The sequence below is a fragment of the Cnephaeus nilssonii genome, assembly GCF_951640355.1.
Source record: "Cnephaeus nilssonii genome assembly, chromosome: 3".
Taxonomy (NCBI): Eukaryota; Metazoa; Chordata; class Mammalia; order Chiroptera; family Vespertilionidae; genus Cnephaeus; species Cnephaeus nilssonii.
Window position 1 is genome coordinate 103587057 of NC_137074.1, and position 24202 is coordinate 103611258.

The 24202-nt window shown below is 43.7% G+C and overlaps 2 protein-coding genes across 4 annotated transcripts in view; one reads left to right on the top strand and one right to left on the bottom strand.

The window, feature by feature from the left end:
- The window catches only part of PFN2 (profilin 2), a 67837-nt gene that overhangs the window by 16972 nt on the left and 26663 nt on the right, over positions 1 to 24202 (top strand). The gene's annotated exons all lie outside the window — the stretch shown is intronic.
- The window catches only part of RNF13 (ring finger protein 13), a 180962-nt gene that overhangs the window by 7466 nt on the left and 149294 nt on the right, over positions 1 to 24202 (bottom strand). The window contains exon 9 of one of the 3 annotated variants that reach the window (XR_013813151.1): positions 18365 to 18440. The exons of the other annotated variants lie outside the window; for them this stretch is intronic. The gene's annotated coding sequence lies outside the window, so the exon portion shown is untranslated. The remainder of the gene's footprint in view (positions 1 to 18364; positions 18441 to 24202) is intronic. 3 annotated transcript variants of the gene reach the window in all.

The following is a 24202-nucleotide window of genomic DNA, read 5'->3' on the forward strand; positions in this document are numbered from 1 at the left end:
GGAAAACCTTAATGTTTACACTATAAAAGAAAAATCTCTGCTACCTTAAAATTACAAACATGAAATACGTTTTTTAAAAAATCATTTTTATCTTAGGGATCTGTCTCCTCATGCTGATGTGGTAGCGGATAGCTCCCATAAGGATTTTTCATCTGTTATGAAACATGGTATGTGGTAACCAATTCCTTACGGTTATAGACTTGGAGAAATGCATTAACTGCATAACACAGGAAACTCAGGAAACCACAATTTCAATTGAAGAGCAATTGTGAGGAGAACAATGACTTACAATAAATTTATAAGGAAGCTTCAGAAACACCAAAACAACAAAAAGACTATTAATATTTTGTATGTGCTAGACATGGCTCAATCAATACTTAAGTCATTGAAGTATTAATCAGCACAGACATTTCCGGAAGAGCTGCAAAGATGAAGATCAGTAAGATAATTGGGAATATTTAAGATAATCATGTCTCCAAAGTATGGTAAATGTGTGAGATTGCTGACTAACTTTTGCAGATATACTTCTTATGGTAGGACCTCAAGGTGGTGGCTTCTTTGGTTTGATTACAGGCTATGCCTATGGAAGAGTTCCACAGCCAAATTCCTTTTTGATTCATTGACAAATACAGGTGTCCCACCAAAATGTATACAGACACTGAATGATTATAAGGGTAGTGTTTATTACAATACATTTCATTTTCAAAATTGAGCTATCAGTTATTCAAGTGTATATACATTTTTGGGGGACACCCTGTATTTCCAAGATGTTAAAGATTCTCCTAACAACATTTCCATTACAGTCTAAGCCTATAAGAATTCTTTTAAGCCCTGGCTGGGTGGCTCAGTCAGTTGGAACATAGTCCTGTACACCAAAAGGTTGCAGGTTCAATGGCAGGTCAGGGCAGATATCCAGTCGGGATGCATATGGGAGGCAACCAATTGATGTCTGTCTCTCTCACCCGCCTTCTTCCCTTCCTCTTTCTTTCCCTCCCTCCCTCTTCATCTCTCTACAATCAATGAAAACATATCTTTGGGTGAAGATTACAAAAAAAAGCTTTTTGTTAAGACTACCAAGGTTTGGTGCTATAGCTTACTGGAGTGATGAGTACCCACAGAAGTGTTCTATATTCCCTTCATGTTTTCAAGCATCTAATAATTGAATATACAACTATAAGAAAATTGCAACGATTACACTGGGATTTTTTTTTCTATTAACCTATGCATTCTTTGTCAAAACCATTACAGTATACTAGAACATGCATAACAAATATACCTTCCTTTTACTTTAATCATAACCAAAACATTCTAAAACAAAAATATAACTAGCTTCGACTTACTGTTATTGGAAAGAGATTGCAAGTGTAATATAAAGTTACATATTTTTAAGCTGCTTCATGATTTTGGCAACCTTTATTTTTTCATCATAAAAGAAATGTTTAATGACTGAATTTTGATGACACTAATATTTATAATTTTTATTTAAGGGGTTGTTTTGTTTTTGTAATAATTACTACCATTTGTTGAGCTATTGCTCTGTGTCAGGCACTGTTACAAGCATTTTTCCTGTGTTAATTTACATCTCCCACCCACCTTATGAAGCAGGTATTGTTAGTCCTATCTACACATCAAGGGATGTATATACAGAGGTGCCACTTATTAGAATTAAAATGTTTCCAATTCATAAGCCAGAACACTCTTTTGGTCTTCAGATTGTCCACACATGGAAAAGGAATGAAGATTGTTTTTCATTCCTATCTCCCATGGTTTCACATTTTTATAAACCTATCAGGGTGCTACAAATTAGCAGCTATGTTCTACAACTTTAACTGTCAAACATTTCTTATATATTCTGATGATGAAATGATAGTGCATGCAAAGTAAGGAAACAAATGACTCCACTGAAGGAAAGATCATTATTGTTGGCAACTTTTGGTGTGGTGGTGGTAATTCATTAATTGAGAGTAAGAATAAAAATGATTGTCTTAGAGACCATAAATAAATCTATATAACAAACTTAAAATCCAAGCCCTAAACACTGACATCAGCATTGACCAAATTCCATTTTGGGTAATTTTTTAAAAAAACCTAACTTTTCCCTGAATTCTAAACAGCTGTTCTATATTAGTCTTTATTGGTTTTAACTTGGATGAATTATGCAGATAAACTATCCAAGAACTTACTGAATAGAGAACTAAACAGATTCAACTATTTGTCATTATCCTGAAAAATCAAAGTAAAGGAATTTTTAAGTGGTAAATACTATCAGGCCTCAAGTACTTACTAGTAAAAAGCGTTTTCTTGTACTAAGTCCTAAAGGTTTCATGTTCGTTTTCATTATTTCTTTTCAGGCCACTAGAATATTGGTGTACACTCTTCCACAGCCCACTTCAACAACCTCAGATTTATATGTATCCTTAATACTTGTGTGTTCTAATGTAGTAATTATTTTTCTTTTCCTTCATGTAAATGTGTTTAAACAAAAACCTTGAGCAGCCTCAGGTACACTTGGGGTTTAAAGTGGAGGCATTAGGCCTACATTACTTTGGCATAAAGCAGAATTTCTTGTAGATGACTACATTGGGCTGTCATTACAACTCTCAATAAAAAAATTATATAATATATATATATATATATATATATATATATATATATATATATATAAACTTTTAGAAAACAATCATACTATTATCACATGTAACAAAACACTAATTTCATAATATCATCCAATACCCAAGGCATATTCAAATTTCCTCAGTTGTCTCAAACCTGTATTTTTAAAGATAAATTTCCTCTATTGTCTCAAACCTGTCTTTTTACAGATGATTTATTCAAACTAGTATCCAAACATTGCATCTGATGTTTACAGTGTTTGGGTAATGATTTGTAAATCTCTCTTAATCTAACAAGTCTTGCCCCCTTTGTATACTTGTGAAAGAAACTGGATGACTTGTCCTGTAACAGTATTTACATTTTGGATGTGGTGATTGCACACATGATTGTTTTTTAAGATGGCTACGGTACTACATTAATCATTCCATATTCAGACCAAAACTTCTACTGGCTCAATAGTACCTTTATGCAAATTAGGGAAAAAGCAATACTTCTTCAAGGCACTTTATTGCTATCTGCCAAAAAATAATTATCACAAATACAAAAATCTCTGATGAAGAAGAATGAATGCTAACTTCCCAGAGCTATGCAGTGTACAATGTGTGATTGTATATTGCCACCTGAACTCAGAATTCTTGGTAAGGCAACTTCCCACAAGTAAGAAAAAGTAGGTGGGATTCCTTTTTGGTAAACAGGATTACTTCAATCCTTAAACTGAAAAGGCATAAAGAACATCAGTTTTCAACACTGTCATTATCCTCAGTGGTGAGCCTAACAGGCTTTTCATACTCTAAGACTGTGTAGCCCCAAGCATCTTGACTAAGGAAAAAACAAACAAACAAAACAAGTGTAACATTTAGGCAAAAGAATAACTTTAAAAAAATTAAAATGGTCTCCAATTCTATGTTTTGATTTTATCCTTTCTATAGTTATGATAAAAAGTAGACTTTTTCAGACAATACAACTATCAAAATGTGTTTATCTGCCCCTTTTAACAGGAAATCCATCCATTAATGATTGGTTCTAAGTTTCTTACATTTTGGCGTACAATGGAATAATCATAGGTATGCTGAGAATAAAGTTTTATACTGTCGAATCATTTGTGAAAATTAAAAACTAACTACTGTCAATGGATACAAAAGAAGATATTTTAGCAAAGGTTTGAACTCTGACAGCTGATGGTTAGTTTTCAGTAATATTTTTAGGACCAGTGTAACTGAACTTAAATGGTTTGTGATTTAACTACAATTTGGAGCAATGAGCAAATATCTGAGTTCCTACTAAGTGCCATGCTAAGTATGAATGTTACTTGGAAACTAAAAATAATGTAATTATTCAAAGAAAAATATCTTTAAGATGTAGACCAATAATAACTTTTAATCTGTGAGGCCTGTCTCATTTTATGTAATAGGAATTCGCATAAAGATACAGGTTTCCTTTGATATATATTCACTATTGCATCCCCAATGTTTAGGTAGAACATTATGTCTAGAACACAGCAAGTTCCCAATATCTATTTACTGAATGCATGAACAGATGTTTAAATCTGAAATTTACTATGTAAGCTAACATATAAGTTACTTAAGGACGGTATTTTTAAAATATATTTTTAAAGCAGTCTGTATAAATCAGTAATATTAATGAATAATTTTGTTGGTGCTAATATACTAAATGAAGATCTTAGACAAGGCAGGTATATGTGATCAGACATAAAACTTTCTAAGGATTCTGGATTGACATGGCAATTTGTAAAGTAACAGGAATTCTCATATACCTCTTATGGGATGGTAAACTGGTATAAACACTTTGGAGATCAACTTAGCACAATGCAGTAAATTTGATGATACACATACTCTATGACTTAGTAGTTTTGCTCTTAGGTAAACAAATGATCTAGAGAAACACACACATATAACCAAGGTGATATGAAGAAGTAATAGTAGAAGGGTGGGGGAAAAGGCAGAGACTTCAGTCCTATACTCACAAGGAAAAAGCTGAAAAACTGAAAATAGATCTACTGAAGGACTGAGTTCTCAGAGAAAACCGCTGACCCCCAAATTGGACTAATTGGCTGATATAATCACAATTTACTGGAGCAAAAGCCCAAAAGCAAAAACCTCTCCAGGACCCAGCCCCAGGGTAGAAAACCATAAACTGTACCTGATAAATTCCTGGAGGCTCAGGTGGACACGTTTGAGAGTTAAAAACTCTATAGGAACCCTGGCTGGTGTGAGCCAGTGATTACAGCGTTAGCCTGCACATCCAAAAATCTCAGGTTCAATTCCCGGACAAGGGCACGTACCTGGGTTGCAGGTTCCATCCCTGCCCCAGTCCAGATGTGTGCAGGAGGCAACCAACAATTGTGTGTCTCACATGGATGTTTCTCTCTCTCTCTCTCTCTCTCTCTCTCTCTCGCTCTCGCTCTCGCTCTCTCTTCCTCCCTCCCTTTCACTCTCTAAAGAAAAAAAAATCAATGGAAAAAAATGTCCTCAGGTGAGGATCAACAACAAAAACACTACATGAGGTTTTCTAGGACAGCATGTAAAGAGCTTAGAAAGTGGCCATTCTGTTTTAATGAGTAAAAAGATTACAAACTGGAAAATCAACAATTCTTCCTAGATCCATCAGAGAAGTGAACTTACCTGGCAAACTACTACCCTGGAAATTGGATGTACAGATAGGAAGAGAAGATCACTACGTATCAGAGCAGAAACTCCCTGAGTAGAAACTTGCATGGAACCCAGTACCAGAGTAGGAGATGAATTGCCAGTGGTTCAGTTTGTACAAGTCTGAGAGTTTAAAATTCCAGGGGAGCCTGAACATTTTTGTGAGTTTACCTTGTGGAGCTCTATCAGGTTCTTATAGTGAATACTGGAGAGAAAAAAAACATCCCCTTGAGCCCAGCCGGTGTGGCTCGGTGGTTGAGCCCCGACCTATGAAGTAGGAGGTCACAGTTTGATTCCCGGTCAAGACACATGCCTGGGTTGCAGCCTCAATTCCAGTAGGGGACATGAAGGAGCCAGCTGGTCAGTGATTCTAACTCATCATTATGATGTTTCTATCTCTGTTGCCCTCTCCCTTACTCTCTGAAAAAAATATTTTAAAAAATCCTTTGAACTTCTGGTGGGGGGCAAAGGGAAAGTGGCCATTTTGAAATATACCAGAAAATTCTGTTCTTAACAATCCTGCCCTCAAGAGAAACTAACCAGATAATAACCTACCAGGTTTTTGTTTTTAATCAGAGTCTGACACAGGGAAAAACTCAACTCCAGCCTTTTGTGTGGGAGAAGGGAAATATTTCTGCAGCCATCAGGTCCCACCAAAGGCTGGGAAAAACAGAGGCACTGGTGAAGTTCACAGCTCAAAGCCACAGGCTGACAAAAACACTGAGACAATCATAGGACTATGGACTCTTCCCATCCTCAACACCTTTACATCACACCACTAACGACCTATTTACTAGAGTTCCTTTCACTCAAAAGGCAAAAGAACCAATTTGAAGAGACATAGCAAACATCACAACTAAAGATATGGCAGGGATATAGGAATTATCAGACCATGCATTTAAAACAACTGTGATTAATATGCGAAGGCACCTGATAGATAAAGCAGATAGCATGCAAGAACAAATGGATAATGTAGGCAGATAGATGGAAATCCTAAGAAGTAAAAAGAAACCCTTAGAAGTAAAAAAATAACAAAACTCTTAACAGAAATGAAGAATGCCTTTAATGGGTTCAGTAGACTGCACACTGCTGAAGAGTCTGAGCTTCAGAATATATCATTAGAAACCTACAAAACTGAAAAGAAAAAGACTAGAAAAGAAATCAGAGAACTGTAGGACAACTTTAAAAAAAAATGGTGTAGCATATGCATAATGGAAGACCAGAATTGGAAGGAGCAGAAGCAACATTTGAAGTAAGGATGATTGAGAATTTCTTCATGTGAATGCAAGACAGCAAACAAATTCAGGAAGATCATACAACATAAAAGATAAATGCAAAAAATCACCACTAGGCATATCATATTCAAACTGCAAAAAAAAAATCAGACAATCTTGAAGAGCCAGAGTTTTTAAAAAAACTTACCTATACAGGACAGAAATAATTACCTCTAATTCTCCTCAGAAATCATTCAAGCAAGAGAGTGAAGGGAAATATACACTGCATGGCCAGATTATTATGATCTCTGAACGCATAATAATATGGCCACTCAGTGTGTGTATGTATATAATATACTAGAGGCCCGGTGCACGAAATTCGTGCACGGAGGGGGGTTGTCCCTCAGCCCAGCCTGTACCCTCTCCAATCTGGGATCCCTCTCACAATCCAGGACTGCTGGCTCCCAACTGCTTGCCTGCCTGCCTTCCTGATTGCCCCTAACCGCTTCTGCCTGCCAGCCTGATCACCCCCTAACCACTCTGCTGCCAGCCTGTTTGCCCCCAACTTCCCTCCTCTGCCGGCCTGGTTACCCCTAACTGCCCTCTCCTGCTGGCCATCTTGTGGTGGCCATCTTGTGTCCACATGGGGGCAGGATCTTTGACCACATGGGGAAAGCTATATTGTGTGTTGCAGTGATGATCAATCTGCATAGTACTCTTTTATTAGATAGGATGACATTTCTTTCTTTTTTTTTTTATCCTCACCTAAGGATATGTTTCCATTGACTTTTAGAGAATGTGGAAGAGAAAGGGAAAGACAGAGAGAAACATCAAAGTGAGAGGAATACTTAGATTGCTTGCCTCCTTCCTGAGCCCTGACCTGGGCCCCAGCCAGGGAGGAGCCTGCAACTTAGGTACATGCCCTTGATCAGAATCTAACCTGGACTCTGCAGTTGGCAAACCTAGACATTATCCACTGAGCCAAACCGTGTAGGGCAGGTTATGACATTTCTTAGCCCTCCAGCAGCGGACCTTCATTTTTTTCTCCAGGAGTGTGGTGGAAAAGCCCTAGATCACCTTTTTGGATTCTTATACCCAAGTTACTAAGAATATTACCAGTGGCATACAGGGAGCTTAGCCAATGAGTGGTCAGAAAAGGTATTTCCTCTGTAGTTCACACCTATCTCCTGTGATCTCCAGTTCCACCCCTGCCAAGTCCTAAAGCCTCCAGCCCTGGGCAGGGACCCCCAGCTGGCTCTGATTGCCCTGCTCTACCCCCAGCCAAGGCCGCAAGCCTCTGTTTGAGGCTCGGGCCCTGGGCAGGGACCCCCAGCTGGTTCCAATTGCCTACAGACACCCACAGCTGGCTCTATCGCCCGGCTCCACCCATGGCCAAGGCTGCAAGCCTCAAGGCTTGGGCTCTGGGCAGGGACCCCCAGCTGGCTCGGATCACCTGCAGGGACCCCCAGCTGGCTCCACTCGTGGGCTCCACCCCCAGTCAAGGCCTAAAGCCTCTGGCAGAGGCTTGGGCTCTGGGCAGGGACCCCCAGCTGGCTCCGATCGCCCTCAGGGGACCCCAGCTGGCTCTGATCGCCAGGCTCCAATCACCAGGCTCCGCCCCAACGGCCAAGGCTGCAAGCCTCTGGCCAAGGCTTGGGTTCTGGGCAGGACCCCCAGCTGGCTCTGATCTCCCCGCTCCACCCCCATCCAATGCCGCAAGCCTCTGTTTGAGGCTCGGCCCCTGGGCAGGGACCCCCAGATGGCTCTATCCCCCGCTCCATCCAAGGCCAAGGCCTCAAGCTTCTGTTTGAGGCTTGGGCCCTGGTCAGGGACCCCCAGCTGGCTCCAATCACCGCAGGGGACCCCAGCTGGTTCCAGTGGCCCAGCTCCACCCCCAGCCAATGCCGCAAGCCTCTGGCTGAGGCTCGGGCCCTGGACAGGGACCCCCAGCTGGCTCTGATCACCTGTGGGGGACCCCTGCTGGCTCTGATATTCCCCTCTGATCTTTGGCTCCAATATCCCAGTTCCAACAACTGCTCTCCGAGGCTGCAGCCATCTTGGTTAGGTGTATTTGCATATTCCCTTTCTGATTGGCCAGTGAGCGTGGCTTGTGAGTGTAGCGGAGTGATGATTTGCATATTACTGTTTTATAGATAGGCTATTAGAAGCCCGGTGCATGAATTCGTGCATGGGTGGGGTCTGGCCAGCCTGGCCAGGGGGAGGGGACATGGGCGGTTGGCTGACCTGCCTGCTGTTGAACTCCTGGTTGAGGGGACAATTTGCATATTAGCCTTTAATTATATAGGATATACACTGAGTGGCCAGATTATTGTGTGTTCAGAGATCATCATAATCTGGCCACTCCGTTTATATATATTAGAGGCCCAGTGCATGAATTTGTGTGGGTGGGGTCCAGCCAGCCTGGCCTGGGGGAGGGGACATGGGCAGTTGGCCGGCCTGCCTGCTGGTCGAGGTGACAATTTGCATATTAGCCTTTTATTATATAGGATGTACAATGAGTGGCCAGATTATTATGCGTTCAGAGATCATAATAATCTGGCCACTCAGTGTATAAGGTGTTAGGAGTGAAAACCACCAGCCTAGAATTCTGTACCCTGCAAAACTGTCCTTCAAAAGTGAAGAAGAGTGATAAAAGATGGCAGCAGGGTAGGTGGATGTTACACTCACCTCCTCCCAGGACCAACCAAGGATTTACAGAAAAAGCCACATCAAGACTGGTAGGAAGGATGGTTATACAAAGGGGGCCGGCCCTGTCCCCATGGGCAACACCTGAGATTCAGGAGGGATATCTCAGTTGCAAAACACTGAGGAGTATGAGTTCTCAATCCCAAACTGGGCTCCCCAACCCAGAGAACCAGAACTGGGAAGAGGCACCCACATAACATCTGGCTATGAAAATCTGGGGATTCTGTCCACCATGGAGAAGGGACAATGCACAAAATCTCATTGCAGCCACTCACCCTGGGCTCTGACAGAGGGAAGGTGAAGCAGAATAGAGTCAAGTGAGGAGACACTGGGGTTTGTGGCTCTGGGGAGAGTACTGAAAGGGACAGCTTCCCGGACTCCTGTGCTGAGTCGCTCTGCCACACTGCCGATGCCATCTTTCTTGGGCGGAGCATGCCCCTCCATATAGAATCAACATGGGGAATGCAATAGTCCCTACCTCCTGACTCCTTGTTGTCCCACTCTGTGGAGCCCTGTTGAAAAGTTACAGCTGCCTGGGTCGGGATATAGAGGCCTGGGCAGACTCAGGAAGTATCAGTGACACTACAGTACACTAGGTGTATTGTATTGTGTGGCTTTGGGGCAGGGTTATTCCTCCCATGTTCCCAGGGACCTGACTGGAGTTTTCAGCAAATGGGAGATTTACTGTCCCCAAACTCCAGGCTCCTGGCAACCCTATCCAACTCCTGGTGGCTCTGCTCTGAGGTCTGGGCAGAATCCGGGACAAACTGAGTTGTGTGGTTCTGGGGCCAGGGCCACATCCCACAACTTTCCCCAAGCCTGATTATAGAAACAAACACAAAAGGGCAGCCAAAATGGGAAGACAAAGAAACATGGCCCAAATGAAGGAACAGGAGAAATCTTTGAAAAAGATTGCCCCATCATCTCGACTCCTGGTGGCTACATCCTGCTGAAATCAATACCTGGCAGAATCTGAGACAGGTGTGTGGCTCTAGGACAGGAGCCATTTTTCTCTTACAAGCCCAAGTGGTGGAAGAACCCTCCCTTCACATGACCAAATCTTGGTCTGTTTATACCCGATAAACTCAGGCAGCTGGAGGTAGATCTCGGGGTGCCTTGGGGCTTCTGCCGACCTTTCCCTGAGCCCAGTGCTGGTAAAAGCCAGCCTTAGTGCACAGCGTGATCTTTCTCATGAAGACCCAGGTCTAGCAGAGATGACCACAATGTAGATCACTTTGTAGCTCCAAACAGGTTGCTAGAGCCAGTCACAGACAGTGTCTGATATTGGCCAGCCCCAGAATCCTACCAAGAGGCCCAAGACCAAAAACATAGAGTGGCCACCTGCAGACAACATCAGAGCAGGATCCAATTAGCTTCACTAGTGGCATATACACAGGGAGATCTGGGCAGGTACCAGACCATGCTGAGACAAATTCTGTTTCATGTGTTTAGCACCTGCACAACAGTTTGTACACTGTGTTCAGGATTGATCCTCACAGTCAGCCTGCCTGAGGGTTGACCCCATGCATGAATGGGCCAATAGTAATCAAGGCTCGATTACAACAGGAGGGCCCACATAACCCACATCAGGGACATTCACGGAGCACCCAGCTCAGGTGATCAAGGAGACTGTGCCACTGTGTCCCATGGGACACCTACTACAGAAGGCCACCATACCAAAACTGGGAGTCATAGCATATCTACCTAATATATACAAACAAACACAAAAGGACAGGCAAAATGGGGAGACAAAGAAACATGCCCAAATGAACAGGATAAATCTTTAAAAAAGATCTGCATGAAATGGAGGCAGGCAATTTACCAGATACTCTAAACTTCAAAGCAATGGTTATAAGGATGCTCAAGGAACTTAGAACTACAACAGCATGAAAAAGAACACAGAAGCCATAAAAAGAACCAGTCAGAAATAAAGAAGACAAAATCTGAAATGAAGAACACACTAGAAGGAATAAATAGTACGTTGGATGAAGCAGAAGACAGAATCATCAATATGGAAGACAAGGCAACAGAAAACACAAAATTAGAGGAGTAAAATGAAAAAAGAATTTTACAAAAATGAGGATAGTTTAAGGGACCTTTGAAACAACATGAAAAGTAACAATATATGCATCATAGGGGTAACAGAAGGAAAAGAGAGAAAGCAAAGGATCAAGGACCTATTTAAGAAATAATGACTGAAAACTTCCCTAACCTGGTAAAAGAAAAAGACACACAAGTCCAGGAAGCACAGAGTCCCAAACAAGATGAACCCAAAGAAGCCCATACCAAGACACATCATAATAATATGGCAGAGGTTAAAGACAAAGAGAACATCTTAAAAACAGCAAGAGAAAGACAGGTAGCTACTTACAAAGGAGCTCCCATTAGACTGTCTGTAATTTGTCAACAGAAACATTTCAGTCCAGAAGAGATGAACATGAAATACTCAAAATCATGAAAAGCAAGGACCTACAACCAAGACTACCCAGCAAGGCTATCATTTAAAACTGGAGAAATGAAGAGCTTCTCAGACAAGAAAAAGCTAAATTAGTTTTAAAAGAAATGTTAAAGGGTCTTCTTTAAGAAGAAGAAAAAGTAAACAGAGAAACATAGTTAAAAGAATAAAAAGGAAATAAATACATACCTATCAATAATCACTCTAAAGGTAAATGGCTAAATGCTCCAATCAAAAGACATAGGGTAGCTGAATGGATAAGAAAAGCAGAAGTAGCCCTAACCGTTTTGGCTCAGTGGATAGAGCATCAGCATTCGGACTCAAGGGTCCGAGGTTCAATTCCGGTCAAGGGCATGTACCTTGGTTGCGGGCACATCCCCAATAGGAGGTGTACATGAGGCAGCTGATCGATGTTTCTCTCTCATCGATGTTTCTACCTCTCTATCCCTTTCCCTTCTTCTCTGTAAAAAAATCAATAAAATATATTTTTTTAAAAAAGAGAAAAGACAAGAAGTATATACTGGGTATCCCCCAAAAATGTATACACACTTTGTAGATTCTATTACATTTTATTTTAAAATGAAATGTATTTTAATAAACACGGCCTTTATAATTATTTAAAGTATATGTGCATTTTTGGGACACCCTGTATATGCTGTATAAAAGGACCCACCTCAGAATGAAAGATACACTGACTAAAAGTAAAGGGATGAAAAAAAAATTTCATGAAAATAGAAAGGAACAAAGAGCTGGGGTAGCAATACTTACTTCTGACAAAATAGACTTTAAAACAAAGTCTATAGTAAGAGAATGATAAAGGGAGCAATCCATCAGGAGGATGTATCCCTTGTAAACATTTATGCACAAAACATAAGAGCATCTAAATAAAAAGCAAATCTTGTACATAAAGGGAGACAGACAGTAATACAGTCATAGTAGGGGATTTTAGCACCCCATAGACATCAGTGGATAGATATTCTAGACTGAAAATCAACAAGGAGATGGTGGCCTTAAATGACTCACTAAATGAGATGAATTTAATTAACTTCAGAGCATCAGAATATACATGCTTTTCAAGTGCACATGGACCAAATTCTAGGACACAAAACCAGTCTCAATAAATTTAAGAAGACTGAGATCATATGAAGCATTTTCTCTGACCATAATAGTATGAAACTAGGAATCAATCACAAGAAAAAACTGAAAAACACACAAAGTCATGGAGGATAAACAAAAGCTTACTAAACAATGACTGGTTTAACAATGAGGTCAAGGAAGAAATCAAAAGATATCTTGAAACAAAAAAAAAATGAGAACAAAACAACCCACAAATCTATGGGACACAGTGAAAGCAGCACTAAGGAAAATTCATAGGATTACAGACCAACCTCAAGAAACAAAAATCTCAAATAAGCTAAAGTTATAGGAACGGAAAAAAGAACAAACAAAGCCCAAACTTAGTAAAAAAAGAAAAAAAAGAGGAAATAATAAAGATCAGAACAGAAATAAATGACACAGATACCTATATATATAATAAGCCAGCGACCGTAACGGCCATAATGACCGGTCACTGTGATGCCCACTGTGGCCAGTGAACCGGCTGATCAGGGGTGGGGCTGGCCGGCCAACCTCCTGAAGCCCTCCTCCCAGCTAGCCATGCCCCCAATGGGCCCCTACCACCCTGATCAGCCCACAGCACCTCCCCCCTGCTGGCCCCACCTCTGATCGACTCCCCAACCCCAATAGGGGGCGAGGCCAGCCTGCCAACCTCCTGTAGCCCCTCTCCCCACCTGGTTCCACCCCAGATTGGCCCCCCCACCCAATTCAGGGGTGGGGCCGGCCGGCCCACCGCCCACAGCTCCTCCCCATGGCTAACCCCGCCCCCAATTGGCCCCCGAACCCCAATCAGGGGCAGGGTGCTCTGGCCAATCGCCCACGGCCCCTTCCCCCAGCCGGCCCGGCCCTGATCAGGCCCTGATTGGGGCAGGGTGGCCAGCCAACCTCCCACCATCTCCTCCTCCTGACAGGCCCAGCCCCGATCTGCCCCGATTGGGGCTGGGGCTGGCTGGACCCCACCTGTGCACAAATTCATGTACCTGGCCTCTAATACACACACACTAGAGGCCCAGTGCACAAAATTTGTGCATGGGAAGGGGTGTCCCTCAGCCCAGACTGCACCCTCTCTAATCTGGGAACCCTCGAGGGATGTCCGACTGCCTGTCACAATCCAGGACTGCTAGCTCTCAACCACTCACCTGCCTGCCTGCCGATTGCCCCTAACTGCTTTTGCCTGCCAGCCTGATCACCCCCTAACCACTGCCCTGCAGGCCTGGTCTCCCCCCAACTGCCCACCCCTGCAGGCCTGGTTGCCCTAACTGCTCTCCCCTGCCAGCCTGGTTGCCCCCAACTGTCCTCCCCTGCAGGCCTGGTCCCCCACAACTGCCTTCCCCTGCAGGCCTGGTTGCCCTAACTGCTCTCCCCTGCCGGCCTGGTTGCCCCCAAATGCCCTCCCCTGCAGTCCTGGTCACCCCCAACTGCCCTCCCTTGCAGTCCTGGTCCCTCCCAACTGCCCTCCCCTGCAGGCCTGATCACTCACAACTGCCCTCCCCTGCCGGCCATCTTGTGTCCACATGGGGGCAGCCATCTTGTGTGTGGGGGTGATGGTCAAATTGCATATTACTCTTTTATTAGATAGGATAGATACATATATACACATACATATATATGTGTATATACTGTATATATATGTGTGTGTGTGTGTGTGTGTGTGTGTGTGAGAGAGATACAAAAACTCTATGAAACCAAGAGCTAGTTCTTTGAGAAGATAAACAAAATTGACAAACCTTTAACCAGACTCATCAAGAAAAAAGAGGACCCAAATAAATAAAAACAGAAATGAAAGGGGTGAAGTAACAACACCAAAGAAATACAAAGGATTTTAAGAACGTATTATGAACAATTATATGCCAACAAGTTGGATAATCTGGACTAAAGGGATAAATTCCTAGAAACATACTATCTTCCAAAACTGAATCAAGAAAAATCAGAAACCTGAATAGACCTATAATAGCTAATGAAATTGAAGCAGAAATAAATTAACAAAAGTCCTGGACCAGAATGATTCACAGGTGATTTTTTTCCCAAAAATTCAAAGAAGAACTAACATATATCCTCTTCCAAGAAATTCAAGAGAAAGGAAGACTCGCAAGCTCTTTTTACAAGGCCAGCATTATCCTAATTACAAAACCAGATAAAGACACTATAAAGAAAGAAAATTATAGGACAATATCCCTGATGAACATAGATGCTAAAGCACTCAACAAAATATTAACAAACCCAATGCAGCAATATATTAAAAAGATCATACACTATGAGCGAGTAGGATTTATTTGGGGGATGCAAGTTTGGTACAGTATCTGCAAATGAATAATCAGGACACTCCACATCCTACATAATAAAATGGTAATATGTAAATTACCATCACTCCGCTACGCCCACGATTGGGCCAGCAGGAGGCGCAGGGGGCGGGACTCAGGGTGGCCGGGGTAGCTGATTGGGCCAGCGTCTGTGTCATGGCTGCGCCGGAGGCTTTCGGAAGGCCTGGTGCACCGGCGGACAGCCGGCCAGCTCCCCCGCGATCAAAAGCCAAAGCGGGGGAGCTGCCCGGCTGTCCGCTCCGGCACAAGGCCTTTCGAAAGCCTCCGCCGCGCCGGAGGCTTTCGGAAGGCCTGGTGCACCAGCGGACAGACAGCCCGCTGGTGCACAGGTGCATGATTAAATCATGCACTGGGCCTCTAGTAAACAATATGAAGGGTCAAAATCACATCGTATCAATAGATGCAGAAAAAGCATTTGATAAAATCTAGCACTCATTTATGATAAAAACTATTAAGCCAAGCATGTCAAACTCAAGGCCCAAAGGCTGCATGCAGCCCACAATGAATATTTTTGCGGCTCAGCCAATACAACTCTATGTAAGAAACATTTTAGTAAAAATTTCACAACTTGATTTTTATAATAACCTGTTATACAGTTATTAATCACAAACTACAATGTTTGCTTATTAATTTGTGCAGTTATTCAGTGTCTGGTAAGTTAATGTTCAAGAAAAAATATTAATTTTTATTAAAATATTGTATTATTTTATGTTAATGATTACTCATTTATTTCAGCCCTTTGTATTCAGCATGTCTCTATTGAAATAAACCTATGTTTCTATGAAAATGGAAGCTTTTGTTTTCTTGTGGCCCACATAAACTTAAGCCTTGTTTATTTGGCCCGTGTTAGCCTTTGAGTTTGATATGCTTGCTCTAAGCATAGTGGGAAGAGAGGGAAATACCTCAATGTAAAAAAGGCCACATGACAAACCCACAGCCAACATCATACTCAATGGGCATTTCACTTAAGATCAGGAACAAGACAAGAGTGTTCACTCACCACTCTTATTCAACCTAGTACTAGGCACAGCAATCAGACATCCTATATAATAAAGAGGTAATAGGCAAATTGACCATAACTCCAACACATAAGATGGCCACCCCCATGTGGACACAAGATGGCCACCACAAGATGGCTGGCAGGGGAGGGCAGTTGGGGGTGATCAGGCCAGCAGGGGAGGGCAGTTGGGGGCGATCAGACCTGCAGGGGAAGGCAGTTGGGAGTGACCAGGCCTGCAGAGGAGGGCAGTTAGGGGTGACTGGGCCTGCAGGGGAGGGCAGTTGGGGGAGGAGACCAGGCTTGCAGGGGAGGACAGTTGGGGGGGACCCAGGCCTGCAGGGGAGGGCAGTTGGGGGGAACCAGGCCTGCAGGGGAGGGCAATTAGGGGTAATCGGGCCGGCAGGAGAGGGCAGTTAGGGGCGACCAGGCTGGCAAGGGAGGGAAGTAAGGGGTGACCAGGCCAGCAGGGGAGGGCAGTTGGGGGTGACCAGGCCTGCAGGAGAGGGCAGTTAGGGGCAACCAGGCTTTCAAGGGAGGGCAGTTAGGGGTGACTGGGCTGCAGGCTAGGGCAGTTAGGGGCGACCAGGTCGGCAGGGGAGGGCAGTTAGGGGCAATTGGGCCGGCAGGGGAGCAGTTAGGCGTCGATCAGGCTGGCAGGGGAGTGGTTAGGGGTGATCAGGCAATCAGCAGGCAGAAGCAGTTAGGCAGGCGAGTGGTTGGGAGCCAGCAGTACTGGATTGTGAGAGGGATGTCCGACTGCCCGTTTAGGCCCCATCCACTGGGATCGGGCCTAAACGGGCAGTCGGACATCCCCTCTCCCCCCCATGCACGAATTTCGTGCACCGGGCCTCTAGTGAATAAATAAAAGGCATCCCAGTTGGAAAGAAAGAAGTATAACTTTCATTATTTGCAGATGACATGACACTATATAGAGAGAACTCTAAAGATTCCACCAAAAAATCACTAGAACTGATAAATTCCGTTAAGTAACAGGATACAAAATAAATATCCAGAAATCAGTTGCATTTTTATACACCAATAATAATCTACTAAGGCGGGAAACTAAGAAAACAATCCCATTTACAAGTGAATGAAAAAAAACAAACACACACCTAGAAATAAATTTAACTAAGGATATAAAAGACCTGTATTTGGAAAATTATAAGACACTGAAGAAACTGAAGAAGATACAAATAAATGGATGCATATGCCATGTTCATGGATAGAAAAAGTTAACATCATTAAAATTTCCATACTACCTGAAGCAATCTATAGATTCAACACAATTCCTATCAAGATATCAATGGTGTATTACACAGAACTAAAAGAAATATTTTAAAAATTTATATGGAACTACAAAAGATCCTGAATAGCAACAGCCATCTTGAGAAATAAGAACAAAATTGGAAGAATCACGCTACCTGATATCAAACTGTACTGCAAGGCCATAGTAATCAAAACAGCATGGTGCTGGCATAAAAACAGACATATACAGTTCACTGGAACAGAAGAGAGAACCCAGAAATAAACCCATGCCTTTATGGTCAATTACTGCTAGACAAAAGAGACAAAAACACACAATGGCATAAAGATGGTCTATTCAATAAATGGGTGTTGGGAAAATTGGATACGTACAAAAAGTGAAAATAGACCACCTTCTTACACCATACACAAGAATAAACTAAAAATGTATTGAAAACTTAAATGTTAAACTCAAAACTATGATACGCCCAGAAGAAAACATAGGCAATAAAATCTTGGACATTTATCATAGCCATATTTTTTTCTGATATATCTCCTTGGACAAGAGAAACAAAAGAAAAAATAAGCATATGGGACTACATCGCTCTATAAAGTTTTTGCACAGCAAAGGAAACTATCAACAAAATGTAAAAACATCCCACTGAATCAGAGAATATATTAATCAATGATACATCTAATAAGGGTTTAATATCCAAAATTTATAAAGAACTTATTAAACTCAACAGTAGCCCAGCCAGCATGGCTCAGTGGTTGAACGTTGACCTATGGACCAGGAGATTGTGGTTCAATTCCTGGTCAGGGCACATGCCCGGGTTAGGGGCTCTCAGTGTGGGACATGCAGGAGGCAGTTGATCAATTATTCCCTCTTATCATCGATGTTTCTGTCTTTCCCTTCCTCTCTTGAAATCAATTTAAAAATATATAAAAACAAGCAAACTAACTAAAAGCTCAACACCAAAAAAAGCACCAATCCAATTATCCAAAATAGATAAAGAACTCATACAACTTACCAAAAGGAAGATGATCCAATAAAAAAATGGGCAAAGGATCTAAACAGACACTTCTCCAAAGTGGGCATACAGATGGCTAAGAGACATATGAAAAAATGTTCAAAGTCACTGATCATCAGAGAGATGCAAATTAAAACGACAATGAGATATCACCTCACACCTGTCAGAATGTCTACCATCAACAAATCAACAAATGATAAGTGCTGGTGAGGATGTGGAGAAAAGGGAACCCTTGTGCACTGTTGGTGGGAATGCAGACTGGTGCAACCACTGTGGAAAGCAGTATGGAGTTACCTCAATTAAAAATTGAACTGCCTTATGACCCAATGATACCTCTCTGGGCACCCCTATGTTCACTAGAGCATTATTCACAACAGCCAAGATCTGTAAGCAATCCAAGTGCTTATAAATAGATGAGTGGATCAAAAAGCTGTAGTATGCCCAGCTGGTATGGTTTGAGCATCGACACATGAACCAGGAGATCAAGGTTAGATTCCTGGTCAGGGCATATGTCCGGGTTGCGGGCTCAATCCCCAGTGGGGGGCACGTAGAAGGCAGCCAATTAATGATTCTATCTCATCACTGATGTTTCTATTCCTCCCCGCCCCCGCTTCTTCTCTAAAATTATATATATATATATATATATATTTTTTTTTTCAAGCTGTGGCACATTTACACAATGGAATACTACTCAGCTGTATAAAGGAGAGAGAGAGAGAGAGAGAGAGAGAGAGAGAGAGAGAGAGAGAGAGAAAACATACCTTTGTGATAGTTGGATGGACCTGGAGAGCATTACGCTAAGTGAAATAAGCCAGTCAGAGAAAGACAAGTATCATATTATTTCACTCATACATGGAATCTAATGAAGAAAATACACTAACAGAATAGAAATAGACTTATAGGTTCTCAAACTTTCTAATGCTGTGACCCTTTAATACAGTTCCTCATGTTTTGGTGACCCCCAACCATAAAATTATTTTCGTTGCTACTTCATAACTGTAATTTTGCTACTGTTATGAATCATAATGTAAATATCTGTGTTTTCCGGTGGTCTTAGGTGACCCTGCTAGCGGTTCTCAACCTTTGGGTCGTGACCCACAGGTTGAGAACCGCTGCTGTAGAGCCTAAGACCATCAGAAAACACAGATATTTACATTACGATTCATAACAGTAGCAAAATTACAGTTATGAAATAGCAATGAAAATAATTTTATGGTTGGGGGTCACCAAAACATGAGGAACTGTATTAAAGGGTCATGGCATTAGAAAGGTTGAGAACCACTGACTTATAGATACAGAGAATAGACTGATGGAGTTCACAGGGGAGTTGGTTTGAGGGGCTGAGTAAAAAAGGTGAAGGGAGTAAGAAAAAAAAGAAAAACCTCATAGACTCAGACAACAATATGGTGATTATCAGAGGAAAAGGGGTAGTTAAAGAAGGGAAAGGGGGGAATAAATGGTGATGGAAGAGAACTTTATCTGGGATGGTAAACACAAAATACAATATACAGATGATGTATTATAGAATTATGTACCTAAAACCTATATAATTTTATTAACCAATATTATCCCAATAAATTCAATTAAAATTTTTTTTAAATTGAAGGAGAGAAGTAATGTCAGCAAGATGGCAGAAATGAACACTCAAGTCTATCTCAATAGACTTAATAATAACAAAGATCCAATACCTCTGTGAGAAATTTAAAAAGCAGTTAAAAGGTTCCTGCACTCCAGGCAAGGGCGAAACCAACAGCATAAAAGCACAGTAAGAAAATTCATGACATTGTCCACTCCCTTGCACCAGAAGCCCTTTCCCCTGCCATGGCACATTGGGACTGTCTTCTACCTGAGGATGACCAGGTACAGAATGTATGTCCAAGGTCAGAAGTTTATAGGGGCTGGCCAAAAGAATGGGGTCTGTCTTGCTATATCAAAGTATTGACAAGAATGGGATGCAAGGTTAGGGATCCCTGAAAACAAAGACTGCTGATCAACCATGCACTAAAATTTGTAGTACCACAGACACACTAAGTACTAAACAAGAGAGGCTGTAATATCATAATGGACACCAGAGCAAGCTCCTGAATTTCTTCACACAGGAAATTACACCCAAAAGCCCAAAGAGGATGCATACCCAGAAAAGGCTTGGGAGGTCTCCAAATCTCTTCCTATGCTGAGTCGAGAAAGTCCTACATGTTTGAAACCAGACTGCAAAGTCTTAGAGAGATGAATGATTCTTCAAATGCCAAAATTCTAACAAGAAAAAAATGAGATACATAAAAAAATAGGAGAAACATGACCCATTTAAGGAACAAATTACACTCCAGAAACCAAATCTAAAAAAATAGAAATATGTGAATTGCCAAAAATTAAAAAGTACTTTCAATAAATTTAACCAGAGAGGTGAAAGACCTGTACCCTGAAATTATTAAGACATTAAAGAAAGAAGTTGAAGAGGATACAAATAAAGAATAATAAATAGGAAAAAAATCAATGAAACTAAAAGTTGGTTTACTGAAAAGATGAGTAATATTGATAAACCATTAGGTAGAATAACTAGAAAAAGAGAAGACCCATAGCTAAAATTATAAATGCAAAAGATATCATAACTGATGTCACAAAAATAAGGACTATAGAAGATTTCTATGGCCCGGCCTGCGTGGCTTAGTGGTTGAGCATTGACCTATGGTTCACTTCCTGGTCAGGGCAAGCGCCCATGTTGTGGGCTCCCTTCCTCTCTGAAATCAATTTTTTTGTAAAAAAGAGACTTCTATAAACAATTATATGCCAATCAATTAGATAACTGAGAAAATATGGATAAATCCCTAGAATCGTAAAACCTACCAAGACTAAATTATTAAGAAAAACTGAACAAACCTATAACTTGTGAAGAGACTGAAGTAGCAATCAAAAAACCTCCCAACAAAGAAAAATCCAGGACCAAATGGCTTAACTGGCAAATTATATCAAAACTAGAGGCCCAGTGCATGAAATTCGTGCACAGGGGGGCGGGGAAGGGGGTGTCCCTCAGCCCAGCCTGCACCCTCTCCAATTTGGGATACCTCTCACAATCCAGGACTGCTGGCTCCCAACTGCTCGCCTGCCTGCCTTCCTGATTGCCCCTAACTGCTTCTGCCTGCCAGCCTGATCACCCCCTAACCACTCCGCAGCCAGCCTGGTTGATGTCTAACTGCTCCCCTGCCAGCCTGTTTGCCCCCAACTTCCCTCCTCTGCTGGCCTGGTCACATCTAACTGCCCTCCCCTGCAGGGTTGATCGCCTCCAGCTGCCCTCCCTTGCAGGCCTGGTGCCTCCCAACTGCCCTCACCTGCTGGCCATCTTGTGGTGGTCATCTTGTGTCCACATGGGGGCAGGATCTTTGACCACATGGGGCAGCCATATTGTGTGTTGGAGTGATGGTCAATCTGCATATTACTCTTTTATTAGATAGGATAGAGGCCTGGTACAGGGATGGGGGCCAGCTGGTTTGCCCTGAAGGGCGTCCCGGATCAGGTGGGGGTTCCCTTGGGGTGTGGGGCGGCCTGAGCAAGGGGCCTGTGGTGGTTTGCAGGCCAGCCACACCCCCTGGCGACCCAAGCGGAGGCCCTGGTATCTGGAATTTATTTACCTTCTACACTTGAAACTTTGTAGCCTGGAGCAGAGCCAAGCCTCCTGCTCACTCTGTGGCTGGCAGCCATTTCTGTTGGGGTTTGTGTATATCTTCTATAATTGAAACTTTGTAGCCTTAATCGGAGGCCTGGGCCGGCCAGGGTGTGTGGTAAGCTTTGCTTCTTCCATTGCCGGGGGCAACCCTAGCCTCCCGCTCTTTCCAGCTCCGTGGCTGCCGCCATTTCTGTTTGGATTTGTTTACCTTCTATAATTGAAACTTTGTAGCCTTGAGTGGAGTCTTAGGTCGGCAAGGGCAGGCGGAAAGCTTGGCTTCCTCCATTGCCTGGGAAACCCAAGCCTCCCTCCTGCTCTCTGTGGCTGTAGCCATCTTGGTTGGGTTTATTTGCATACTCGCTCTGATTGGCTGGTGGGCGTGGCTGGTGGCCATGGCTTGTGGGTGTAGCAGAATGATGGTTAATTTGCATATTACTCTTTTATTAGGTAGGATAGAGGCCCAGTGCACGAAAATGTGCACAGGTGGGGTCCGGCTGACCCGGCCCTGATAGTGGCATATCGGGGCCGGGCCTGTCAGGAGGAGGAGACAGTGGGAGGTTGGCTGGCTGGCCCACCCTGATTGGGCCTGATCAGGCTGGGCCAGCCTGGGGGAGGGGCCGCAGGTGATTGGCCAGCTGGCTCCGCCCCCAAATGGTGGGGGGGCCGACTGGGGGGTGGAGCTGGCTGAGGGGAGGGGCTGTGGGCCAATTGGGTGGTGGGGGCTGATCAGGGGTAGGGCTAGCTATGGGGAGGGGCGGTGGGCAGTGGGCTGGCCGGCCCCGCCCCCCAATGGGGTAGGGGGCCTATCAGAGGCCAGCAGCCAGGGGGAGAGGCTGTGGGTGGTTGGCCGGCCAGGTCCACCCCCGATTGGTGTGGGGGGCCGATTGGGGGTGGGGGCAGCAGGGGGGAGGGGCTGCAGGCGGTTGGCCAGCTGGCCCTACCCCTAATTGGAGTGTGGGCGCCAATTGGGGGTAGAGCTGGCTGGGTGGAGGGGCTGCAGGAGGTTGGCCGGCCCCACCCCCTATCAAGGTGTGGGGGGCTGACTGAGGGCGGGGCTGGCCCGGGGGAGGGGCTGTGAGCCGATGGGGTGGAAGGCCGATCAGGGGCGGGGCCGGGCAAGGGTGGCAGGGCCGGCCAGGGGTAGGGGCTGCTGGAGGTTGGCTGGCCAGCTCTGCCCCCTATTGGGGTTAGGGGGGCAATTGGAGGCAGGGCCGGCCAGGGTGAGGGACTGTGGGCTGATGGGGGTGGGGCAAGCTGATTGGGGGCGGGGCCAGATGGGGGGAAGGGCCGTGAGTGGGTTGGCCAGCTGCCCCACCCTGGCGCCGCGAGCTCAGCTTCTGTGTCATGGCTGCGCCGGAGGCTTTCGGAAGGCCTGGTGCACCGGCGGACAGCCGGCCAGCTCCCCCGCGATCAAAAGCCAAAGCGGGGGAGCTGGCCGGCTGTCTGCTCCGGCACAAGGCCTTTCGAAAGCCTCCGCCGCGCCGGAGGCTTTCGGAAGGCCTGGTGCACCGGCGGACAGCCAGCCCGCTGGTGCACCAGGTGCATGATTAAATCATGCACTGGGCCTCTAGTATATAATAATTGTGGGTATATGTTTGGAGGTGGGGTGGCCTTGACAAGTTGATTTTAAATTTTACATGGAGATGCCTAATGTCAAAAATAGCTAAAAACTCTTGAAGAACAAGGTGGGGAGGACTAACTCCAACAGATATCAAGACTAACCTAAACCTATAGTAACTGAAATAGTGTGATAAGGATAAATAACAAGACCAACGGGAATCTAGAAACAAACCCACACATAAATGGACACGTGATTTATGTCAGCGGTGATACTGCAGAACATTACAGTGTTTTTAATAATTAGCTCTGAGCAACTGAATATCCTTATGTAAAATATCAAACTATTTTTGTTTGTTTTTTAATCCTATTTTTCCATAGATTTTCAGAGAAGTGGAAGAGAGGGAAAGACAAAGAGAAATATCGATATGAGAGAAACACATCGATTGGTTGCCTCCTGCAGAAGCCCCGACCAGGGCGTGGGCCGGGAAGGAGCCTACAACAGTGGTATGTGCTCTTGACTGGAATCGAACCTTCCGGACCCTTTGGTCCGCATGCTGATGCTCTATCCACTGCGCCAAACTGGCTAGGGCTAAAATATAAACTTTAAACACCTTAAC